The sequence below is a fragment of the Cuculus canorus genome, chromosome 6, assembly GCF_017976375.1.
Source record: "Cuculus canorus isolate bCucCan1 chromosome 6, bCucCan1.pri, whole genome shotgun sequence".
Classification (NCBI taxonomy): Eukaryota; Metazoa; Chordata; class Aves; order Cuculiformes; family Cuculidae; genus Cuculus; species Cuculus canorus.
In genome coordinates this window covers 3,621,693-3,643,203 of record NC_071406.1, presented here as the reverse complement: position 1 = coordinate 3,643,203, position 21,511 = coordinate 3,621,693, and the positions used below count along the sequence as shown (strand labels likewise).

Genomic DNA, 21,511 nt, shown 5'->3' with positions numbered 1-21,511 from the left:
AATTTAAGGTTAAAATTAATAATAATAACAAATTTCCATTTTATCCTCTGAATCTTTCTCTCTTTGTTTTTCAGTAAGTTCTGAGAACGCAACGCCTTAGGGGGTAAATCCTGGAGTATGCTGAGTGCAAAGGTTTTGAGCATTTACAAGCTATCAGCAGTACCAGGGAGGGTTTAGCACTTGAGCTGGTGCGAGGCTCTTGGCAAAACAATGGCAGCACTCAACCGTAGAGCTGTTGTACCATCAAGCCTAAATGACAGTGATAGCTGGTCATACTTAACGCCAAATCAGTCTCTCATTTATGTCTGTGGACTCTTCCTGACTTCAGATGGCAGCATATGATCCATGAATATTGATGGGTTTCTATAGTTAAGTTTAACCTATAGAAGTATAGATAGTTGTTAACACTCACAGGCTGTATTCTACCAGCTCAAGCTGAAAGCGTTCTTCCATGGTTATAGCTTAAGTCTGTAAATCCATTACTTTATAAATATCACATAGTACTCTTAAAATACACAGGCCTTGTATAAGCTGGTTTTCTATTTTAAATTCAGTCATTTACTGCCCCTTTTCTCATTTTAGGAAAACACTAGACGTACTTGATGGCTGCTAGACCAGGCTCAGCTGCACACATCTCCCGTGGACCAAGGCTGACGTATGACTTTTAATTCAGCAAACACTTAAGCCACGCTCTTAAAGAAATTCAACATCTTTACGCTTTTAGGGTGAAGTCTACAGTGGCAGAGCCAGAGGGACACCACCTTTCATTCATTGCACTCTAGCACCACAATTGTAGCTTTATTAAACATTAGAGCTTTCCTGCGCATCTTGCTAATGGAGAAACTGTGCCAAAGCCAGAACTAGAATATTTCTTACCTTGGTCCCTTGGCAAGCCAGTCAACCCCAGGAGCAAATCCCTCATGCACAGCTTTCACCTCAAAAATCAAGACAGTATACTCTTCTTCCCTTTCATCATCATTAAATTAATCCTCAATTAGGGGGAAAAAACGCAGTTCAGTACTGTGACATCCCATGAAATTATGAAGCACTGCCTCCGAGCTGAAAAAAAACAGGGAGGCATTCATTTATTTTCAATCTCAGGCCATTGATCATCACCTGTTTTTCAGTATTTGTATAGAGTAGAGAAAACAGACAAAGTTCATCCTAAAGTGCCAGCACAGTCTTCCATTAATCCCCAGCTCAGTCCCTTAAAGGAGGAAGTAACAGCTCTGTAATGATAAGGCTCGTGGCAGCAGCCAGAGTGCTTGAAGGTCTGTTCTTGTAAAGAAAATTTTTCAATTAGTTAAAGAAGCCAGGAGCATCAGCCTTCAAAAAAAGAGCTTCCTTACGAATCTTTGATCTCTCTCACTGTACCATGTTTCTCATGAAAGACAGTCGTAGTGGCACTGTTTAAATAACATCTACAAAACAGTTCAATTTGCAAATCAGTAGGATTACAGTTTCCTTTATAATCTTTATTTAAATGAAGTAGCATGAAGGAGCTGTTAAATTAAGGGCTTGTCTATGAGAGTTGTGTCCAACTAGAAGTGGCCAATACTTGAGAATAACAGGGGAAAAAAAACATGACTCGTGGAAACGAAAAGCAGAAAAAAAGGGCAATTTAAAATGCCTGATCTCATTTTTTGTTCTAGAGTCTCAAACCAAAGAGGCTTATTCAGGTAGGTTACCCACTCTCTTAACTATCTGTAATTCATGCTTTTATTTCAGGACATTGCTGTTTATTAATCTTGAATAAAAATAAGCAGTTTCTGAGTGTATAAGAAGCTGAGCATGACTGGTTCCTGCTGTGCTGGAGAAGACCTGCATGCTACCTGGTAGCACAATTACAAACCAGCCCTTGTTGCACGTACACGGTGCTGCAGGTTCTCCAGCTTGGGCGTGGGTCTGCCCTATGTTCCCCTCCCCTTACTCCATCCAACCAGAGAGGCAGCAAAACCAAATGTGTGTTTGAGATGTTCCTTTGAGAGGCCAGAGGCAATTATGGGTTACATCAAAGGGAAGGTGTGTTTGGAGTCCTGAGCTGAGAGCAGGAGCAACCCACAGAATCACAGAATGGAAGGGGATGGAAGAGACCTCTGGAGATCATCCAGCCCACCTCCCCCCTGCTAAATCAGGTTCACCTACAGGAGGTTGCACAGACATGTCTCCAAGCATCCCAGAAAGGAAGACGGTGGGAGACGGAGGGAAGAGAAAGGATAACTCTTGTCTTGCTCTCCCCGGCTAGAAGAGTTTTCCTATTACCCTGAATGTCTTTCCAAGAAATGTCTCTGAAACCCTGCAAAGATCTGAAGACTTTTAAGGAGAAATGAAGTAAGGAATTAAATGCTTGTGCTGTATTATAGTACTTTTGGCCAAACCTTCTTCCCTGCCTGTAACTTGCAGATTTTAGAAACCTGGACAACCACAGATCCACCCTCTCTTCAACTGCAATGGAAACATATTCATCTGATCATAGATTTAAGAGTTATTACTGCTACTGCAAAGTGCGATGGCAGAGGTTATGTTCCAAAACTGTAAATGTCACTGAATTACATAATCACCGGTTGAGTTTTTATATATAAATAAATATATATATATATGTGTCTATATGAGATTCATATTCCTGACATGCTCCTTTGGATTATCAGTGTTTTCCAGTGTTCTTGTGGTTGGTAAAGTGAGCAGAAAGAGGTCCTGAGACAACATGAAACACTCATTCAGTATCTACAAGATCAGGCTTATTTTTTTTTCCCTGTGGCAAACACCAACTAAGAATAGATATAGGATATTTTAGTGTTTATGATAAAAATATACCAGAACCTAACTGCATATTTCATAATTTAAAAAAAAAAATTGCATCTTGAAAGCATTTTTGACAAGGTTCCACTTTAAAAGTTAATAGGAACATCAGAGGTACAGGAGTCCTAGAATAAATGGAAAATTGGCTCCAAATATTGAAGACAGAGAGCAAGAAACCAAGAAAAGCATAGTCATAGATGGATAATACTGCTTTGGCAGGAAAGGTAAACAGTGAGGAAACATAATGCCAGATGCAAAAGACTTGGATCATTAAAAGGGAATGAGATGAAAAAACCATTCAACGCAAATAAATTAGAGCAGTATCACCAATATTGTCTGTCAGCATTTCTGCTATAAATCTTGGTTCACAGGAGTGTATTCCACATCTGAAAAAAATATCTCCCAAATGGAACTTGGCCCGCCAGATTTCTGGCCCGTATTAGCGTGTCTTTGGTCTTCACTAACTTTGGTGAGACATAAATGGAAATTTAATTTGGATTTACGATGATCCAGCTCATACACACAGTGCAGCCAGACCAGTTTGTGTTACCTGAAGTTTGAAGAAGCCTTCAATAATTATTTTTTCTCCTCCAGTAAAAGCTATTAGAGTTTAATGTTGGATAGTTTAAATTTTATAACGACATTTCTTTCAAAACTTTTCAAAATACCTTAAATACAAAATGTTAAGATGGGGCAGGAAAGAACTGATGCTGCCTGTTACACAAGTAATTTACCTCTGAAATGGATGTCTGGTTATATACTACTTACTATCAGCAATACAACATCTTAATAGAACTTAAGTGAATGCAGACTGATCTAAAAGGCAAAACCAATCTCCAACAGACCAAGAAGCAGTAATTTTCAGTAAATATAAGCAATGTTTCATAAGAAAAAAATAGTGTTTAAAATAAGGAATCCTCTAAATGCTAAAAGCATCCTGGCAAAAATCTGGTCCATAACTCACCCATCCCACTATTAATCCATACCATTTTTTTTTTTTAATCTGATCATCAACAGAATAATATTTAAGTTGTTTTTACAAGTCTTTCAAATTGCTGTAGGAATTCTTTGGGAGGTATAATGTTATCTTCGACTGGAAGCTATAACATTTTAGGCAGATTTTCCTTTGGCAGACTGTTTTGATATATGGGCACAAAGGATTTCAAGAGATTTGTCAGTGTAAAATTGAAATAAGTATAAATTGTTTAAATAATTGTATGTGTGCAGTAAAGTGCCTTTGAAAAATAAGGCTCCGGCTACGTTTGTGCTGGTAAAAATGAGAAATTCAGAGCGAGGAATAGGTCATGCCCTATGATACATGGTGCGCATCACTGCCGCCTTTGGAAATCCAGCTCTCTTCACCTGTCCCCCTGATGTGATGAAGACAGAGGGAGGAAGATAAATTGTTCTTCATCAAAAGGATTAGGCCAGAGCAGTAAACGTTAGAAGGAAAAACAAAGAACAAACAAACTACCTAGAAAGCGAGAGCATGTATTTACTGCTGACCGTTGCTACTCCACTGACAGTGCAAAGCGCTCCCAGCAGCCTCTTCTCTGCCTGTTTATTTTCTCTTCTGAGTGACTTCGGTGTCTCTAAACTATCACCTCTTGTATAAATAATGTCTTATAGGAAAGGGACTCTCGTATTCCTGTGCCGGTGACTCAGCCAACAAGTGGTTTGAATTTGGGGTTTTCCTCACCCTGTCATCAAAACCCACATTTCTTAGCGAGGCTTTGTCAGAGATCTTGACTCATGGGCTAAACCCAGACACGTCTGCCAACACAGCTGTAAATGGGTTTAGCTCATTACTTATGTATTTATCTATTTACCTGCAAGAGAAGACGCATCAGGCTTTTACACGCTTTGAAAGGGGAAAAAATAAAACCTTACAAGTGAACTGCGAATGACACAGAACGTGAGGAACCCCTAATGGCATTGGGCACCAGTCGGAGAGTCCTTAGTCCTGCCATCTGGATGGTAACAGCAGGTCCCCGTGGTACGCAGAGCAGACACACCAAGAAGTGGAAGTACTGAATGCATTATGCATTTTTCCACAGAACGTTTTTTTTTTTTCCCCTGCCCATAGCATGTGTCCTGAAGAACGAGTTATACAGTGCTGCGGCTCCAAAGGAGGCTTCATCCCTACCTGGTGCGCTTGTAACACACCTCAGAAAAATATCAGCACACGCTTAACAACGGAGGCACCAGGAGATCCCACAGGTACATAGAAAGCATATGGAAGAATTAACACGTTAGCATAGCTGAACGCAATAAGGCGTTACGGAGATAAAACATTATTTCGAAAGTGGAGGCTGAATGCATAGAAGGGAAAAAGAAAGACAAAAGCAGCAGCTCACACCTCTGCAAACAAGCAAAAAAAAACAGAAATAAGTTTTTTTTCTTGCCTTACAGATTTTCTTTTCCACACAACCCTTGTTTTCCAGCTTCCGTTGTATCTCCTTTAAATGTTTTGGCTCTCCGGATCTTTTATTAAACTCTACACACATCCATACAGCTACATAAATGTAAGAAAAGCCTAACGTACATTCAGATCCTTAGTTTATGCTCAGAAATGTGACATCTAGCTGGGAGTCAACCTGATGGTGAAACATTGCCCTACAAGGTAAGTAAAACCCTTACTGACTTCATCAGACCAGAATTTCTCAATGGGGCCCTGCTGTTCAGGGATCTACCTCTGCTGTCATAACCCAGTGGGTCTAGAGAAGGGGTGGCTGAGCTGCGTGCTATGGCCTGAAGAGCACAAAATACAGAGATTTTGAACGTCTTCATGTCTTAATGACTTGTTTGTGCTTTCCCTTGGTACTTTCCACTTTCAGTATTTTGCTTTCTGAATCTTTAAGACATAGTTCATATCTCTGCGGCATCTTCCAACATCACCTTAATCCCGCTTAGATGGACACCAGATGGAAATTCAACAGATTCATGCCTTGGAAGAATTATTGAGAAAATTCATCTGTTACGAAGGCACTGAGTGATACCTTAAAGTTACGCTGTGATTTCTGCTCAACTGGGGTGGTAATGCTCCAATTTCTGCTCACTGCTGGACACAGATTTTTCTGTTCTTGCTACTCATGCAACTTAGAGCCTAAGTAAGTTTTCTGAGTAGTTTTGTTCTTTATTGGTAGACATTCATCCTGGGGGAAATGCTTTTTACCCTCCTAAAATCTCTCATCCACAAACTGTTCTCTGTCGCAGTTACATTACTTCGTGTCCCTGTAACATAAATTACAACTTAAAAAAAAATAAATCCCTCTTTCAATTTCCCTTTAACTCACATTTCCTATAACTCCAAAATGAGTAAAATTTTTTTAAAAAATAAATATTTTCCTTTAATCTATGATAACTGAACAGACGTTTGCTAAATGAAGCCAACAGACATGAGAGGACTTGTTAAGTATTTGAGTTTTCTGACACTGCAGATTGGAAGGGAGCAGCTAGGGCCTTTGCCAAAGACAGGACTTTGAATTTCATTTTTCTCTCATACCAGCAGTCTATGGAATAGAGGAGTTATAGCAACTGTATATGTAAAATACTGGACTGTTGCAGTGCTAAAGAAACTGCCTTTTCTCACCATACACAGCATGTTCCAAAGTAGATGATATAGATCATAGCTTAAAAATGCAAGCAACATCTTTAAACATTAAAAATTATACACAGCAATAATATTGAACTGATAACATTTCTTTCAACAATTTCTGAACAATAACAACTGGAAAACGATGGCACAGATTAATTTCAGCTTCTTAAAACCTTAAGCTTCTGAAATCAGGGTCTTCATATTAACATTGAATACAGCAACATTCTGATTTAAATTATTGACAGCCTGAACTAAATTAGTTAGCGTCTCATCTAGTTTCAACAGTCTGCTATTCATTGAGTCGTTCAGATGTTGGATGGATTCCATCAACATCTCCTGAACACGCTTTTTTTTTTTTTTTTTTAAGCCAATCTGCTGCTCTCTGGTTCCTTTCTGACACTTCCATCCCTTTCTAATATAACGTTCCCTGAGCTATCGCCCCTCATTTCCCCACACTTGTTCTGTGTCATCTTCACTTTCCACTCTTACTTTGCATTTTCCTCCCATCTCCTTATATTGTGTTCCTTATCAACTCCTGTGACATGTAACTCCCTGAAATACTTATGATTCTTCTGCATTTTCGGTTTTTAGTTGTTTCTTATGGATCACGGTTGGAAAGGATGCACTGTCATTGTCCCAAAACTGAGTTTCAACGTGCAAGTGGCTTTGCGCTGAATACGTGAAAGTATCTCAGAAGGAAAAAGATCGGCATCAGGGAAAACCTTAAAGCTGCATTGATTTTCATGGAGGTACAGGAATTTCCACTCACTCTAAAGACTACAGAAAAAAATGAGTATTTCCTTCATGGTTACTCTTCTTCTTTCTGTGCTTTGATGTGTCCTGATGCATCCTCACAGCCTTACCCACGTGCTGTGGTTCCCCACAGTTTCAAAGCTGTACTGGCAGGATGTCGTAGGGTGGAGAGTGTGGTTGAGTGGGCAGGACATGCAATGAGAAAGCTGGAAGAGTGGGAAACACAGGAGAAATACAGCTTTGTGAAGGGTGTATTGAGAAACATGGGAGAATTCTTCTGAGAACCAGGAAAGAAAATTCCCTCCTGGGAAAAACCTTTCTGACAAGTATAAAGATGTGTTTGCATTTAGGTGGATGTGCAAGAATAGTAGAATGCCATTTTTTTCACATTCCAAAATCATTTTCATCTTTGAGAATCAGTGTTAAAAATTATAACCCTTTCCCTGCTCTTACTTCAAAATTACTGCTCTGCAGTTCCTCATTTATCCTCCTAAGTGACATAATTTCAGCTCCCACTTACACCATAACATCTTTTTTCTTTGCATAAACTCATAGCTGCAGACCTCCGTGCAGGTACAGTGGCTCAGAGAGAAAACTCAAACCCAAGGTAGCCTATCATGAGGGCTCTCGATACATTTGTCATTCCAAATCTGTTTATTTTAATTGCGTGTATAAATCAGCTACCAGTTTTAGGTTAGTAGAGAAGACAGGAAAGCCAATCTGTAAACCAGACTGCGGGTAAAGAGGAAAGAGAAGGCACCAATAACATTGCTAAATTAGTCCTTATACTCTATTTATCAGAGAGGGAAAAAAGTATTCACAGAATCACAGAATCACCAGGTTGGAAAGGACCCATTGGATCATCGACTCCAACCATTCCTAACACTCCCTAAACCATGTCCCTAAGCACTTCATCCACCCGTTCCTTAAACACCTCCAGGGAAGGCGACTCGACCCCCTCCCTGGGCAGCTGTTCCAGTGCCCCATGACTCTTACTGTGAAGAATTTTTTTCTGATATCCAACCTGAACCTCCCCTGACGGAGCTTCAGGCCATTCCCTCTTGTCCTGTCCTCTGTCACTTGGGAGAAGAGCCCAGCTCCCTCCTCTCCACAACCTCCTTTCAGGCAGTTGTAGAGAGTAATAAGGTCTCCCCTCAGCCTCCTCTTCTCCAGGCTAAACAACCCCAGCTCTCTCAGCCGCTCCTCGTAAGACTTGTTCTAATCCTAAGGATGTCATAACTGGCCAAAACGGCACCAGCAGACCGCAGCACATGTCAGGTTTTCCTGACTTGCTCTTGTACCGCAGTCCTGTCCTCTCGCAGCCATTTGGGAGGAGGGATGGTAAGACCTGCAAAGGGAGCAGCTACTTCTATGCTTTCCCATTCGCTCTGTTTGTAATTTTAGGGAAGGGGATAACAGCTTAAGGTAACTCTAAATTTTTCTAACTCAAGAAAGCACACGGTTGTGGAGAAACTGAGAATTTGAACTGTGGACTCTGCGGTACACTGCGCCTTCCTTGGCTTTAGACTGGGATGGCTTGACTCTGCATACCTGGGCCTTTTATACCCTGAAAGCAATTCTTCCTCCAAAGCTGACTGATGAGAATATGCAGATGGTTCAGAGCTGTACAAATAACAAGAATCTTCAAAACAGACACATGCAGATTTTAAGTGCGTTTCTGGATGGTTGCATGAAGGTGTTAATCCTCTACGTACAGCCATTAGCAAAGAATTCATTATTCTTCCCAGTGAGTTATCCCTCTATTAAACGTTAGGAAGAATTAGCTTAATATTTACAGTCAGCTATTTGTTATGTTAAAGACGTATTTGCCAGATCTCCAGCACCTCCACCACATGCACAAAATCATACTTGAAATGAAGTAATTCTGAATTAAACAATTGTGCTAGTACTACTTGTGGGATTTATAGTAACCAATAACGGCCTAAGAATGTATTTCACAGATTGCTTCTTTATATTGCAAAATGAATAGAGTTTTATATCTGAAGAAACAAATCTGCACATTAAAAATCAATGTTTCTCATGATACACACTTGGTATTATTTCTGGGAATGCTACAGCTGGCATGCACAGCCTAGTTAAAATATTATAATTTACTTGACTGCATGCATAGTCGATTTGCAGTCAAAACTGCCACTTACTACATGGAAGGAAAAACAATGACTTCCATGCTACTGGAAACATCAAAGGTACTTTTTGCACTACTCCCCCTCAAAGCCTCCTGGGAAAAGCCCTGACTCATAAGCTTTCCACTGGTTACTAGAGTGCTTCTTAGGTTTGAAAAAAAAAAAATATATATATATATATATCATATTTTGCTACAGTACCTCCACTGAAAAATCCTCAACAAGCAGAATGGATTGAAAAATTCAAGCATGACTAAAAAGTACATTCCCCACTAGTCAGTGAATTTTGCTCCCTATTTGTCACTGCCACCTTGGAGAGCGGTGAGCATTAATAATGCATGGGTGCTAGGAATGTATTAGCAACTAACCTTGCGAAGAAAATCAGCTGGGGACCCAGAAGAGCTGTTAAAAAAAAAAAAAGGACGGGGTTAAAAAACAAAAAGGGAAGAAAAAAAAAAAAAGGAAAAAAAAAAAGTCAGAGCTCTCTGGTATCTTCTTATTTATTGAAGAGATTTGGGGAGAAGTGTCAGGGATGGCGGCGACTATGCATCATTGTAAACTAAGGCTGAAAGTCTCTGGAATGGGGTCGTAATTGAGTTCATTGATCACATTCAGGAGGAGACCCACCCCCACCCATGAAGCTCCCCACCATCGGCCACTTTCCAGCGGAAGAAACACCCCAGAGGATAAAGGATATTTATGCAAATTGGTGGCTGGAGCAGAAATGTTTTTATTAGTTTTTAAGGAAGAGCTTCGTTCTGCTATTATTCGTGGTTGCAGCTCTTTTGCTTAAGCAAATTGTGATCAGCTTGTCTTGGCAATTGGTCAGCGTGCCCCGTTTGCTCACCAAACTCTTGCTAGGCTATGGCCCTTGCAGTGCGTGGCAAAAACCTTCACCTACTTCTACAACCAAACCGTAATGATCACGGGTTTACTGCTACAGCTATTCAAACATGATTATTTACATCTTTTATTTTATAGTGACATGATAACATATGGATTTTATTCTCGTTTTGAAACTGTTCAGTCCTTTCAAATCCAAGTACCCAAAGATATCCAGTACCCAACGAAAATATTCTGCTTCCTAAAATAAAACAGGCTTACCATTACGCTTCTATAGTTTGAAACAATTTGTACACTAAGCTGCTATATCCCGCTGTTAGACTTGGCAGTAATGGTTTCAGTTATATATTTATGTCCTGCCATCTCCTTTTAATATATATTGTTTGTATTCCAAGGCCCGTTTTCTGGTATAACAATCATTACAAGTTTTACATGGAATATAGTTGCTTTTTGTGTTATTAGCCAAAACAAATATTGTGTTTAAATCCACCTTATTGATTCACTTTCTCAATGAACTTGCCCAGCTTGTCAAAGTAATGGGGAGATAGAGAGGAATAGGCATAAAGTCTGCAGAAAAATGAAAAATAACATGTTTTTTTTCTTTTTCTTTCTGCTGGATATATGGACAAAAAAATTTGATGTATTTTCATCATCAAGGAAAAATGTAATACGTCCCAGAATTATCTGTGCAGAGCCACACTCCTCCTGAAATAATCAGAATGACCTGATGCTCCTCGCAAAGCTATTTGCTTTGTAACTCATTAGTTATATTTTTGGTTACCCACTGCAGACTTTCATGCAATTAATTCATTAAGCTCATTATGACTTAATGTTGCATCCCAAATTCAAAGTTCTATATATACAATTTAATCTTTGGTCATTTTTTATTAAGATGTGGTTTGAATGTGCTATATTCCGCAACAGAAGGATGGGGCCAACTCCCTCATTAAATGCTGCAGCCTGTGGATAAGCTAGAAACCTTACTGTGACACAATCCTCCTGCTTTTTACCTGCTTTCCTAATACTTATCAACTAATTCATGCCATTCTTCTAATCTTTATTTGATGTTGAAGACAAAATAAAGTTAAAAGACACCTGCTGGTAGATAGATTTTCCACTGAACATGCTCATACAGGCCTTTAGGAAAACTAGATTCTGGCATCCTAAGAGGATCACATGATTAAGATCTGAAGATTGAGAAGAGAATTGGTTCAGTACCAGTTTCCCATTCTCATTACAATTGTTCTCCTGAGAAATGAGTAATTTTTTCAGCATTGTTTTCCTGATGCGACAGCCTTTGTTGAATTTTAGTGTATTTTGTTCTTGCCATCTTTCTTTCTTTATCCCCTCTCCTTTACTTCTTCCTTCTAAACCTCCCTATGTATGCCACAGTTGTTTAATTTTTGTTATGGAAATGATTAAAGTTTTATTTTGTTTTGTTTCATTTATCTCCCAAGAGTTTTTTAGGGTGATAGTCACTCTGTAAATGAATGTAAAAATGCTTTTGTCACATTAGCTTGCATGTTAACTGGTAAAATGCTTGTTATTTTACTCTGATGTTATATTCACAACAGGATAACAGTTTTGTTCCTGTTATGCAAAAATCTGCATTATAAATTAGAAGGCATATTTCACACTTTTTTATCTTGGGCAGATTCCTAATGCAGTCATTAGGTGTTAGGATGAAAAAATTGAGAGAAGTCAACTTCCATTAGCTCAGCTCGTATTACCTTCAAACAGGCAGTAGCTGAGGCCGTACACGCTGGCACCTTGCTTATAAGATCTGAATCTTGGTGATGTCTCACCAATCTCTAATTTTGAGCCTGACAAGCCCATGCATAAAGCTTGCCAGTGGAATGCAAAATATCTTGGGCTTGAGAGACTCTTACAATCCTTTTTTGTTTTGTTTTAAAGAAAAAAGTATTTAGCTAAACAGAGTTATAATTACCAGCTACAGTAGGATACTAGTAGTTAGGTCCTGGACATTTCAAAAGTATCTTTCAAATACATCCTAATGTTTCTTAGTTCAAAGGCAGTTTTTCAAGAGTTTAACTTCTCTTTTTCTGCTTTCATCTATTTATATAGTTGCCCGAAATTAGTCAGATAAACTTTTCTTTTTCTGGAATTCCATTTGTATTATTTCTAACAATATTAGCACCGTGAAGCTTCTTTAATTTCACAGGTTTGTAGACCATTCTTATAAAGTACTAAATGCAATAGTGCTAAGTTCATAAAGCAGTGCCTGCTGTAACTACATTTAAGATCACTGTAATGCAGGTGACTTAATTGCATAACTTTAAAAGTATTTCTGAATGCGTATCATCTTAAGATGATATCTTTGCTTTCAGAAGAATATTTTCATACCCAGTACACTATGACAGGTTAAACCAGCAATCATCAATCAACACGACAAGCTCAAAGGGATGCTCCTAGACACGCAGAGGAATAGAGGTGTCTCAAGTGAGACAAGAGCAAATTTGGGGACGTTATGTTCAAAATGCTGATTGTCCATGACCATTCCCCATCAAACCAGCATGTATCATCCAGGCACTCGCTATCTGTACATGTCAATGTTTTAGACTCGGTTTACCCCTTGGAAACCTGTGTTTCAGCGGTGGGGTCTAACTTCTCTCTGGCCAGTGCTTCAGTGTTCTCAGGGGTGAGGTGCTTTGCCAGGACTCGCCCTGTGTTTGTGGAGCACAGCTACAGAGTTCAGCTTGCTCTCCCTTCTCCAACAGCACAACTGAAGTCCTTTGGGCAAGAAGGAGGGGGATCATTAACATGATGTTTAGGCAAAGGAGTGGGGATTTGATTTCCAGCCCTTGAAAGTGCATCTTGGCTCTAACCCTTACAATCGTATAAAAAGGTAAGACTTCTTCCCCAAATATGCTTAGTTTAATTAAAACAACAACCAACAACAATAACAACCCCCCAAAAAACTCCAAACCCAAAATAAATTCCAAACCAAAGAAAAACAAAAAACTTAAATTGCACCTCTTGAGCTTAGTTTTATCATAACAGGCAGTAGACTCCTGTGTTTGATTTCCAACCCTATTTGTCTGTTTCCGCTAAGCTTCAGTCCTTTGTCCTAAAAGACAACATTTTCAGCTCTATATTTGCACAGTGCCTGAAAAGGTGAGGTCCTGCTGTGGGAGTCAGGCTTTTAAGCTTTGTGTTGACACACATACACATTAAAAACTTGTATTTTGAATCCTTGTGGTCTAAAGTAATGGAAAGAGAGCTCTACTCCGTGTTCACGAGGATGGCTGTAAGAGTCATTCAGGCCTCAGAAAGGATTTTGTTTAATGGGGAACTTTCTTATGAGCTGTCAGGAATCTCTTTAAGAATCTTTAAGAGAAGTCTTCTCTCTGTAGCATCTTGATTTTATCTTTCAGGATAAAGGGCGCTTTCTGAGGTACCAGTGTCTGAAAGACTTTCCAGTCCAAGTCTGAGATAAGTCACGGGAGAAGAAAGAACAGCTTCTAGCTTTGCTTATAAAAGTAGCTATGAGACCTTTTTTACTTTTCTACTACAGAAAAAAACTCACGTACGTACACGAGCATGGGTTGTGAGGGATGAACTTGGAAGGAAGAAGAAAACCTTTAAGATAGGTGTGTGAACAAAGGGTCGGTAGCTGTAAAATCAGTTTTTACTGATATACTCGCACGCATATACTAATACATGAGAAGAAATCCCTTCTGTCACAGCTCAGAAATGCCCTTCAGGCAAGAAGCCGCATTGTCCTCATTCCTTGTGCTAGAGTGGCCAGTGATGAATCTTCCAGCATGGTTCCTCAACATGTGTATGTTCACATAACAACCAAATCGTAACAAGCCCTTTACTCTCTCTAAATATGAGCCTCCCTACGCAAGTGCAGCAAAAAGTCTCCAGATTGCTCTGTTGGAATTTAAATCAGGGCTTTTATACCCTACTACAGCGGTACAGCTACATGCACACAAATGTATTTACACATGAAACAATAAGAAGGGAAAAAAAAGTCCCCAAAACTTAAACTTTTGAAACTGTAACATGAATCCATTTACAAATATGCACTGTCTGTCCTGAGACAGAGTCAAAATACATAACGCTGTCTTTTCTCTTGACCTTGCAAAATCTCACCATACTCATTACAAACTCTAGCCAATTTATTTTTGTAGAAATGGAATTTACAGATTACAAAAATGGTTTGCTGGAGTCATCACCATTCCTTTGAACTCTGAGGTCATTTGAATTTGATCCTGACCAGGCTGACCATAAACCATTCTGTTTGGATAATAGAGGAAATGGAACAGTTTGTCTTGAGTAACCTTGTAATAAACTATAGCTCAATAGTTACGAATTACAACTAAAATAGCAAAAAAAAAAAAGCATATGGATCTATGTATGTGTATACTTTATATATATGTGCTTACTCGCATAAATATACGTGCAACTTCAGGCCAGCAGAAGTAAATGCGTGAAGAATACTGGCAATGCTAAAATTGTTTTTATTTGAAATGAAAATTAACAAACTTGGTCTACTTGGTCATTATATTTTTATTACGTTAATGAAATATTGCTCATTTAGGTGAGCATGAAAAATAAAAAAAACCTTCTAAACTGTCTATTCATTTATGGTGATGTGACATCTTTCATTCTTAACAAGATACACAGAGTCACGTCCATTAAAGTACCCAAAAGTCCGAGCTTCACCAACAGGTGCCTAAGCCTAAACTTTGGTCCTCAAGTGCTTAGCTGACTTCTCAACCTGGAGTGGGTCTGGGATTGAGCCCAGCACGGTTTGCCTTCTGGTCTTAGTTTAATCTGGGTGCTGTTCTGCACAGCCCAGCTTGCTCAAGTTTGCTGGAGCTGCATAAACCTCAGGCCTGGCTCGGGAGCGCCGAAGTGCCTTTTCTCCTTCATAGTTTGTCAATCAGTTTCACCTCTAACCTACTCCACAAATATTAAGTGCCACAAAACACGCATCAGAAGTATTACGTCCTTCAAATCCTGTAAAACAAACAACAGAGGCTTTTGCCCAACAGCGGGAACAAGAGCCCAACGCTGTTTCTTCCCAGTATCTGAAATGGGGACCATTGGCCTCGACCACTTGCTGAGTCCAGGTGCCTGAAACTCTACAAGGAACTGTAGTAATTTACTGCGTAATCGGCTTTTGCTACATTAAGTTATGAGCAGCTGCTCAGAAAGGCAGAGAGTAGTGGAGGCGTGTGTCCAGCCTTCAAAAAAATATGTATGATCTGGTTTGAGGGTTCAAGGCTCTGCACACTGAGTGGTTGAAGGGTGAGTAGAAGTGTGGTAGGACTTCCTCATTCAGTATTACGGAATCACAGAATCACCAGGTTGGAAAGGACCCACTGGATCATCGAGTCCAACCATTCCTAACACTCCCTAAACCATGTCCCTCAGCACTTCATTTTCCATCAGTCATCTGCAGACAGATCCCTTTTCAGGAGACTGATGATTTTAGCTTTCTGGAGACTGTGACTTCTTCTAGCTACTTACTTAGAGACTGTTACTTTTCTAGGTACCGGGAGCTCAAATGCTGGGCAACATCCCTAAACTCAGCAGCAATTCTGCCAACCATGGATGAGGGGACGTATTTCAACCCAGGTACAGGTTTGCCCCACTCCCTTTAAGAGGACACCCTAGGAGAGGAGATCCAAGAGACCTGGTGGAGCCAAGTAAACAATGTCAAATCTTCCTGATCCTGCAAAATTAACTATGAAAAATTTTGGATGGCATCATTTTCCAAATAAAGATTTTAAGGTTTTTTCAGTTCTCCATCTTGCAGCACGTCACGGGAAATTAAAAACAAACAAAAACCAATAACCAAAACTGCAAAGCTTCCATGTGTGACAGAGACCCACAGCTCAAAACCAGCCATCGCTTAAAGGAGACCAGCGTTAACTAAAGGCCCAGTCAGAGGCTCCCAGGTAGCTCCAGTCCCAGCACCGTTTCCCAGTAATCAAAAAGTTCCTGGAAGTCAGGAACTGCACATAGAGACATCCATTGGCGGCATAACAGGTTGTAAAACATATTGCTTTAGTCGATGCTTTTAGGTTATGATGAGAATAGAAAAACTGAGTCACCAGAGCCTAACGAGAAGAGCTGGAACAACAAAGCAGCTGCGGGTTTGGTTGTTTTGGTTTTTTTTTAAATGAAGAAATATGCTAATTTTTCTTTGCTGTCATTCACCGGCCAGTAGCATTCAAGCCCTACATACACATGTGACCACGAATTTATGAATGAAAATATATGTGAATTCAAAAGATTGCACAAAATTAACAGATGATCAATGTCTGAAAATTTGTGCAGGGTGTGCATTATTCATTAATTGCCTTTTCATTTGATTATTCACTAAGCACTATTAATTACTCCCCTCTTTAAAAAAGCTTCAATGATCTAATCAAGAAGAGAGGGGGAAATATCGTGTGTCTTAAGAGACCAACAGCATACATTGAGTCAAGGACGAATAGAAATAGTCAAGATGGAAAATACGTGAACACCTACCGCTAATGTTTGTAAAGTATCTAAAAATAACTACAGCATTCACAGAAATCAGGATGGGTTCCCAAATATAAAAAACATTTACCAGAAAATTGTTTGTAATGAGCAATTTAACCAGCTATTCAACAGTGATCCAAGTAATTCTCTGATTCAGAAAATGGCAATTTAAGCAAAGAGATATTTGAAGACTGACAATGAATATTTTGACAAGGAATATCTGGAAAAGAGCAGAACTTAGTATAAACTTATCCAATTCTAAGAATATTAGAAAGCTCAGCTATCCTGAGTCCTGAGAACATGACGAGGGGACAGATCTGCTTCTGATAGAGAGAAAGGGTAGTTTCTAAATCATCCAGAAGCTGATTCTAATCCTCACTTTAATTAAAGAGAAGCAAGTTCTTCACACTGCATCTGCTAGACTTCCCTGACACGACCAACTGCTCATATTTCTTATTTCCATCATCATAAGGATTTTCCAAGTGCCAAGAGAAGACCAAGGGGGAGGGCGAGAGGCAGGGGAAGGTTTGTTTTAATTCCAAACTGGAGCTTTTTATAAACTTGAAATATAACTTTTTCTTTAGTTCCTCAGAAACAGTTTTCTTCCAAGTGTCTGCACATAACCATAATTCATATCATTCCATAAAACCTCATTTCCAGAACTATAAGCAGAGTTGGATATTCTTTTTTTTTAGGTTAACACAAATAAGCCTAATGTGTCTAATGATACGTGATCTAATGAAAAACAATATTGTTGCAATACAGCATTTGCATTTTCATGCAGGCAATACTTATCAGTAGATAATAACATTTTACTTTGGGAAATAACAACAAGACTTTCCTGAAATAAAAGAGCCTATAATCTTCTATAATTCAGTAGAGAAGAAAAGACATTATACCAAGGAAATTCTTCTTGGCAAACTAGGCTATGATTAAAGGTAGTCACTGGTACTCGTGATCATTTCCTAATCTTTAATTCTTCTCCAAGTTTATTTTTTGGTAACCTAGTAGTTTATGGTTAGAACATATCTTGATAGCAATCCACAGTCTTCTTGAAACACACAAGCGGCCTGCGTTCTCTAGCAGATAATTGAATTCAGATACTAGCTTTTCTGTCAAATCTCTACAAAAATCAAATACCTCATAAAAATCTAGAGACGGGACTAAGATCACTGTCACACATACACAAAATTAATAGCACAGAAGTTGCACCATATAAAATCACATCCTCCGAAATAAAAGGCTATTTCATATTAAAGAATCGATACAGAACTCTTAAGATTCCACATGTATTTCTAACATTTATAATTTTTTCTTAATTGGCTGGAAATGCACTTCTTTTCATTTACATGTATTGTAAACCTTCCCTGCAAAATTATCATAACGATATAGCAGCACAGACACAGAAATCATTCCTTTTCACAACCACAAGGATAATGTTTCATGAAAGAATGAAACTATTTTACTTGCCTGTCCTCTGCTCTACACAGAAAACCCCAAACCACTTGCTCACGGTAGCTAGATCAATAAGATTATGTACTGCTGATAAAATCGTCTTTCTACAGGATGTCGCTGATATTAAGACAGAAGAGTTCCCCAACAGATTTCACATCGAATTCTGATACCTTCTTAGTTAACAAACAGTTATTGCATATGTTCACTGTGTCTCCTGGTGCCAGGAAGATGGTGCGTTAGAGAAGCGGTGTTTCTGTTCAGTTTTGCTGTCAGATGGATTACTACAGGACAAATGACCACAACTGAGAAATATCTCCCATCCAAAGAACCAAGAATTTGTGGAAGACCTAAAGCAGCTAAGCTATACTGAACCACTCAAAGAGAAGGTATAAAACTCCAATACAATACCCGCAGAACATAAATGCACTTATTTTCTTTATATCCAATTAATCTAATACAAATTTGTCATTATTTTCTATTTGTATACAAATTCCTCCTCCCTCTTTTTCCCTTTTTTGTCAGTTATGTCTTCCAGGCAGGGGCAGAGGCACGGCACGGAGCTGCAAAAGTCAGGTGAAGTGGAGAAGCAGACTGTGCCCTGTATCTAACTCATTCATATTCAATTTCCCAGAGCACGTTAAAGAAGAACAGAGTCAGAACAGGGCTCTTGGTATCTCCCGGCAGAGGTTCTTCCCTGCGGAGGGATAATTGCCATCATTTTCTTTCTGGTTACTCTCATATTAAAAGAAGTAGATGTGTCAGAGCTACTTCATTCACTGTGCTGAGGACAATCAATAAATATAAGAAGATATAAAGGTCTTATTTAGTATCATCACCATCTCTGTGCTTTCCTGCCCAGGTGATAGAGGGAATCACCTTTTTTTCTGGAGAGTAGAAGATGTGGACTTTTTAAATTTTTTTTTTCTGGGAATGAATTGAGCCCAACTTCGCAGAACAGTCTAGAAACAATAGGGAATATCATCCTATGCAACTGAAAAACAAAACAAATATCAAGCCCCCACACCCAATTTAAAAAAAACACACAAACCCAAGCATTTTCTTTAAAATAAGCTTTGTTCAGGAAGGATGTCCAGCTTTAGTGGAAGGAACTGCCTTTGGAAAGTGTCTGGGACAGTTGGGAGCTGGTATTTCCCTTCAACTGATCCTTTCCCCATGAGCAGGCTGCACCTTGTGGCTCAGAAAGGTGATGCTGGTGACTAAATCTTTGTGTGGTTCAAGAAGTAAGTCAGGGCATCAGAAGAGACACTGCTATCGCACCTCACATGGAGGTCCCACGCGCTCCACCAAAACGGACTGTCCCTGTGACAGTAGGCATGGATGCTGCCATTGCCAAATAACAGACTCCTGAGAGATCCCTCTTCTCCGTGGCCCCCTACAACAGACAGCTAAAACTTCATACAGCTTTAAAACAAGTACACCCATACCATCGCCTGTTACATGCTGATACCACCACTAATTGTCTTAAAACAAATTTAACTGGCTTGCAACTGCAACTACTGTAACTACAGCAGGGGATAAGGCATATTCCGTCCCCACACCAGATCTCCACCTCTCCACAAAGGCTGACTTAATGAGACATTAGCATAGTACAGATATGAGTGGAAATAAACACATACAGGAAGCCACAGTTTCAGTACACTTCATCTGCTGTCATAAAATATCACTCGAACACAGCTGAGTAACGTGTTTCACTTGCTTGAGAATCTGTACAAGAGCGTACAACGTGCTTACTGTGAGTGAAGGAATATAAGATGCAAACGCATGTTTGAGAAAGACTTGCTTGAGCATCGCTTGGTGTCTTTTCATTCCAGTCTCACAGAAGCTGAGCTCCTAAATATATGTTACATCTTGTGCCTTGTGTCAAAAAATCCAGTGTATGCACCTACAGCTGTGGCATACACTGGAAATGAAGGGCAACATCAGAAAGCACGATAGGGCGAGCCAAAATCTTGGGTGTGAGGTACGCAGCCGATGAGTCTGGAGGTACTACCTAAAGCTACAGGTCGGGACATGCTGGCAGCAGGGTGCCAACGTTGGCAGTCCCGCTGCAGTTCAGTCTCCCTGTTTCCTTTTGCTCTGTCCGAATCCTAACCTCTGAGGTACTGCAATTTTGCCTTCGCCCATTGAGGAGCACATCAGCCTTCGATATATCACAGCTTTTGGCTTATCCCCAGCTGGTGGCTGCTGTAATTATTCAACACCCTATGACTGGCAAATGTAAACCGTTTTGCATCCGCTCTGCTTTCACTGCACCACATTAAACGCAATTTCTTCTCCTTGAAGAAGCAGTAGCGACCATCTAAACAGTGCCTACACGTGAACAGTTTGTTAAGACTCAAGACGTTTCCAGCATTGCATAACAACAAAGCCCTCACTTCTCTTGGAGCACTTTTAGACCAGATATTTGGTACCAATATAAAGCATCAATACAAAATATCTCTGTGACAAAAGAAGCTTTCCCATTTTGCAGGCAAAACTCCCCACTGACTTCCTCGCCCTAGAGATGACTATATTGTAGGCACCAGCCCCTAATTTCTTGCCGCACGTAATTGCTTCTCAGATGTACATATCAAACCTCTGCAGAACGCAGCTTTTGCCACTGTATGGCTCTGTATCTTATGCATCTCCAACTCTTTCATTCATAATAATAATTTACACACAACTCACATACTTTTTTTTTCTTGGTATTTCTGCAAGCAATCCAGAGGCGACAGGAACAAATTGATGGAGACAGAAATGGGAGAATCCCACCCTGTCAGAAGATGAATGAGCTGAGCTTGCATGATGTGAACCATGGCTGACAGAAGCGAGGGGGAATCAAAGAGTGAGCAACTTTTGACAACACACGCTTCACAGCTCTGACCACTGAGGATCTACATGATTATCTCCAGACAAAATAACTGTGAGTAAAAGGCTTACATACACTTAAATTAAACACAGCAGGGTTTTAGTAATCTCTGTTTGCATTTTACTTTCTGTTAAGAAGGAAATTGCTTGGACTTGGAACATTTCATTTAATGGCATTTTTAGTTACCTTTTGTACTTCTAATGCCATAGTCTAAATTCACCCCAAATTGCCCAGGAAGGCAAAAGAAACTTTTGTCCTTTATTTTTAATTGCTGTAGCTTCCTTACCAATTTTACTAAATTAAATGTGTTTTAAAACATCACCGTATTTGAAACCTAATTATCCCAATCTCTGGATGAAGAATAGCTAACAATACAAACCCCATTTATGTAATTTATTTTGCGAGGGAAAATAAATGGAATGCAGTTGCAGTAATGATATACATCTTTGCAATTCCACCCTGTTTTTTTCTCTTCCTCACAACAACTTAGGAAAGCTGCATCTTCTTTAAACAAATGCTTTAAAAGCATCTGTGCTGTGGCATTTG

The 21,511-nt window shown here is 39.5% G+C and overlaps 1 long non-coding RNA gene across 1 annotated transcript in view; it reads right to left on the bottom strand.

Moving 5' to 3' along the window:
* Positions 1 to 889: 889 nt before the first annotated feature.
* LOC128852498 (uncharacterized) overlaps positions 890 to 21,511 on the bottom strand; it is a 227,094-nt gene continuing 206,472 nt past the window's right edge. Inside the window, exon 8 of the long non-coding RNA XR_008450372.1 lies at positions 890 to 1,059. This is a non-coding gene — a long non-coding RNA (uncharacterized LOC128852498). The remainder of the gene's footprint in view (positions 1,060 to 21,511) is intronic.